This window comes from Callospermophilus lateralis, chromosome 16, assembly GCF_048772815.1.
Source record: "Callospermophilus lateralis isolate mCalLat2 chromosome 16, mCalLat2.hap1, whole genome shotgun sequence".
Lineage (NCBI taxonomy): Eukaryota > Metazoa > Chordata > Mammalia > Rodentia > Sciuridae > Callospermophilus > Callospermophilus lateralis.
Window position 1 is genome coordinate 7,895,650 of NC_135320.1, and position 5,305 is coordinate 7,900,954.

Here is a 5,305-nt window from a genome sequence, read left to right on the forward strand (position 1 = left end):
GTTATAATTAAACTAATTTCCTGATTTCAACTGTGCTTCATTATACTTGAAATGGCATGTTCTAGACTAATATTTCAATGAGGAAAACATCTGACCCATTTTTATATTCATACAGATACTAAATTTCCCCCATTATCAAAATGCTTAGGGAATTGCCTTGGGAACAACTCTGGGGCATAGAATCCTGACTGTGCCTTGTATTTATTAGGCAATTGAAGAAGAAACCCAGTCATATTTTGTTGTTGTTATCATCATCATCATCATCATCATCATTCTTACAAACTCTCCATTTGAGGCCAAAAATGGGGTGTTGATTGCTCTGGGAAATTGAAGTTTTAAGCTCAAGTATTTTTTTATCTATTTGTTTCTTAAACTGTGTTGTGAAGTTGAGAGGGTCTGCAGGCAGTGGATCATAGATTGTTGAGTAGTCAGTCACGGCCAAGGTGGAGGCAATTTTGCTTCCCCCAGAGAAATACCATCTTTATTAATTTCATGTATGGAGTTATGCATAAGATTTTGTTGGATAGAGGGTTTCCATAGTTTTTGTTAATTATTTAGTGAAATGTAGTAGTCACTTGCAATCACTTTATTGTGAATGTAAATCAATTACAACTTTTTGATTACAATTTTATTTTGTGTCATCAAGAGATTGCCTCTTTTGAAGCTATAATATATACTATGATGAGTGAGATTACCCTTGCCTTTGGCATGCTTCACAGTATAGTAGGAAATATAGTATACAATACATGTCATGTGTGCATGCACATGCATACTGGAAAATCTCCAAAATACAGAGGAAAATATTTAAATGGAAGCAAATGAATAATGTGAGGCATGGTGAGTTAATGTATCATTCCAAAATCTGGTGTTTTGGAATATACTGACCTTGGTTCAAATCTCTTTCTACTCATATCAAAAATAATACTGACTATGCAGAGTCGATATGCAAAATAAATGAGATGAGTCATGTGAAATCATAGTTACTGCACTGCCTAATAAATGTTACTTTATTTTCCTTTTCTCTGATTCTTTCCTTCTTGCACAGACATTAACTACCTGTCTCCATTAATCTAATTCACACTCTCAAGTTGTAATCTGTAAAACTTTCTAGTATATTTGTTTTTTTTATTGGTTGTTCAAAACATTACAATGTTGTTGACACATCATATTTCATACATTTGATTAAAGTGGGTTATGAACTCCCATTTTTACCATGTGTACAGATTGCAGAATCACATTGGTTACTTTCTATTATATTTGTATATATGTGTCTACACACACACACACACACACACACACACACTGCATACTGTATTTCTTACTTGACTATAAATACCTCAAAGGATGTTCCAACTCCTTCATGGTGTGTATTATAGCTTCAGGATTGTTCCCCAACATCTGCAACATAGAATAACATATATTATACTATTTTTGGTCAAAAAATAGTATCATATATGCCCCTCAACACAAAGTACCCAGCATGGCAGTGATACATCTGACTGTTAGATCTCTGGACCCCTGAAGGTTTTTTTTTTGTTGTTGTTTATTATTCTAGGGAATAGGAAATTTTTGCTTATATTAATGCAAATGAAGAGATGACCAAAAGCATGTTAAAGACACTCCCCTTCAATATGTCTACTAAAAATATAACTAAAAGTTCCTTTGGAGGAGATTTGCAAAGGATCACTGGAATGTTTTAATTTTCATGTATTATAATTCTCTGCAAATGATTTCTGGATATTCCCATCTAAATAATGAAGTTCGAACTCAAGTTGACACTATGTCAACAACCAAGTATAATAGTTTGAAGCAAAACCAAGGAAGGTTTTCTTTAAGAAGGAAGGAGGAGAAGAAGAAGAAAAATAAAACCAGAAAATGTGCAGGCCTTTTGACAGTCTAAAAAGGAAAATCCATATTATCTTCTATGTTTAGTTTCAGAGATTTATGTTCTGAGTCTACAGTAATTCTTCTAGCTTAAACAGTACATTGTGCACAAATATGCACTTAAATAAACTCTGACTAATCTAATGATCGTAAAAATATTTTTTCACATTATATAGAATAAAAAACTTTCAAAAACTTAGTAAGATTTTTCCCGGTGGACGTCCTAAATCCGTCTGAAGCGGGGGCAGCGGAGCTTGAGGTTCTTGCTGGTGTAAAATGACGGAGTACAAACTGGTGGTGGTTGGAGCAGGTGGTGTTGGGAAAAGCGCACTGACAATTCAGCTAATCCAGAACCATTTTGTGGATGAATATGATCCCACCATAGAGGATTCTTACCGAAAACAGGTGGTAATAGATGGTGAAACCTGTCTATTGGACATACTGGATACAGCTGGACAAGAGGAGTACAGTGCCATGAGAGACCAATACATGAGGACAGGCGAAGGCTTCCTCTGTGTATTTGCCATCAATAATAGCAAATCATTTGCAGATATTAACCTCTACAAGGAGCAGATTAAGCGCGTAAAAGACTCAGATGATGTACTTATGGTGCTGGTAGGAAACAAGTGTGATTTGCCAACCAGAACAGTTGACACAAAACAAGCCCATGAATTGGCCAAGAGTTATGGAATTCCGTTCATTGAAACCTCAGCCAAGAACAGACAGGGTGTTGAAGATGCTTTTTACACACTGGTAAGAGAAATACGCCAGTACCGAATGAAAAAACTCAACAGCAGTGATGATGGAACTCAAGGTTGTATTGGGTTGCCATGTGTGGTGATGTAACAAGTTATTTACAAAGTTCTGTCATCAAAAAAAGAGCCACTTTCAAGCTGCACTGATACCCTGGTCCTGACTTCCCTGGAGGAGAAGTATCCCTGTTGCTCTCTTCATCTCAGAGAAGCTCCTGCTACTTCCCCAACTCTCAGTAGATGAACACAGCAGTCTCTGCTTGAGAATTTCTCAGAATAACTACCTCCTCACTTGGTTGTCTGACGAGAGAAATGCATCTCTTTTTATTCCCTAATAGTTTTCCACCCTGGGTTCTCCCATGTAGAAACAAACACACCTCCACCACCCATGCTTTTCATCAAAAGCCAATTCATGCTCTGAAACAGAGAACCAAACTAGACATGAAATTCTGTTGAAAACAGTTCCTTGAGCACTAAAGTAGCAACTGCTGGTGATTTTTTTTTTCTTATTTCTTTTTACTGTTGAACTTGGACCTATTTTAGCTTTTGGAGAAATGTCATAAATTAATGTTTTGCCAAGAATATAATTAATGTTGCAGATTGGTTTATTTGTAACGTTATCAATTGTAGTCTATAAACTGGCATCTGCACTGTATTCATAAATACTAAAGCGAATGCTAACTTTTGAGTCGATCCTAGTCTTCTCAACTTTCATGAAATTAAATCCACCTTTCACAACAAAGTGCCTTTTTCCTAGAAGTGATTTGTAGACTTTCTTTATAATACTTCACTGGAATAGATGTGTCAAAAACCATTATACCTGAAAATGAATATATATGATCCATCTACCTTTAAGAAAAAGATATACAATAGCAGATGCCATTGTTTATGTATGTGAAGATGGTTTTCCAGAAGCCTATTTTGGAGCTTTCCCTGGGGAAAAATGAAACTGGAAGCAATTATGGATAATTTCACTTAATTTATATCTTGTCTCAACTTTTTTGGTAGGTTACTACCTATAAATGTATGTAATTTGTTTCTTTTAGCTTATTGATAATATCATGTTCAATGAACTTCCATTCATATTCATATTTGGGTCATACCAGAAAGCTCTACATTTGCAGTTATTCAAATATTATAACAATTTGGTGTGATGTTATTTTATAGCTATAATCAGTGATTTTCAAACGTCAAATATAGTATGTTAACAGATTACATTTTCACTGCATATCATAGTCTCTTAGTGATGTATGTAACTGCCCTCAATCCCCTTCTCACTCTACTATCTGCCCCTCACCCCACAGCAATAGGGGCTTGATTAATTATTTCAGTTGAGTAAAGCATGGTGCTAATGGACCGGGGTCACAGTTTCAAAACTTGAACAAGCCAGGTAGCATCACGCAGAGAAAAATTCCACATTTGCTCCCTGCACCAGTAACTCCAGCCAGTAGTTCTGTTAGATGCCTGCTGTTAACCCTGCAAGGAAAGAAGAGGTTAATAAGCATGAATCCTCTACCATGACTAGAAAAGTTTGGTATTCTAAGGAGATTCAGCTTAGAAGTTTTTATCTTTCAACCTCCCCCCTCTTCAACTTGGAAACTAAGCCAATATTTTTTTCTCAATTTTTGAGAATGAGGGTGCCTCAAAAAATTGTTTTTAATTTATAATATTCTCTGAGGGGTTTTAAATAGATGGTGATAAATTAGTCTGCATAGTAGACCAAAAAAAAAAAAAAGCTGATGAATTTGTTCAAAACATAAAATAGCCTTTGGGTTGAGATTGCTGAGGAAAGAATAGAAATATAATTAGGAGTATGCGGAGGAATGATATTTCCATTTATAGGTAATGCCTTGGGTAATTTTCCTTTCTTTTTTGGTGGCATGGGGATCAAACCCAGGGCCTTACATGTGCTAACCATGAGCTACATAGCCAGCCCCAGGAATTCTAATGAAAAGTAGATTTGGATAACTTTTGATAAAGGCCTAATTCCAGAATGAACACTTAATGTTCTAATGTCTGAACATTTACTAAGGTTTTTGTTTCCTAATATGAATTTTCATTTATTAAGCAAACTCCACATTATCCGGAAATGAGTTCAAGAACAGTAGAAGAAACATATACTATGCCCAGATTATAATAAATTCAAGAGTTGTGCTCCTTAGTGCTATTGCTGGGAGCATTCACAGTAGGGTTGTCACCTACAAATGAAACTCTGTGCTGCTTTGTGTCTGCCCCTTTTGCTCTGTCATTTTCCTGAGGCTAGATTGAGACTTACCACCTCACTTGAACTCTTATGTGTGTGTGTATGTGATCGCAATGTGAACCTAAAGAGTTTTTTAAATTTAATGTCAAATTAGGGAGAAAAATAGTTGCTCCTTTTGGGCTGTAGTGGCCTTAGCCCTTGTATGTATGTATCTATAGTTTTCTTAGATATGTTGTAAGCAGAGAAGTACAGAAATGGGGCCAAAATTCAGACTTGAAAATGTTCTTTAATAGCTTCTTAAAATGTTGCACTTCGGTGTGAATTTTGGCGTGACAGAATGACATGCTTAAGAGTTAAAAGCTGAAAAGTTCAGTTAGTGTAGTATAAAACAGTTTTTAGAATATGTAATTGCTGAAAATAATTGTTTTACCTCAAATTCTCAAGGTCACTTTCCCCAATTTAAGTG

General features: G+C 35.6%; 1 pseudogene; it reads left to right on the plus strand.

Annotated features, from left to right (window-relative positions):
* The first annotated feature begins 2,160 nt into the window (after positions 1-2,160).
* On the plus strand, positions 2,161-3,013 carry LOC143382158 (GTPase NRas pseudogene; annotated as a pseudogene).
* The last annotated feature ends 2,292 nt before the right edge of the window (positions 3,014-5,305 follow it).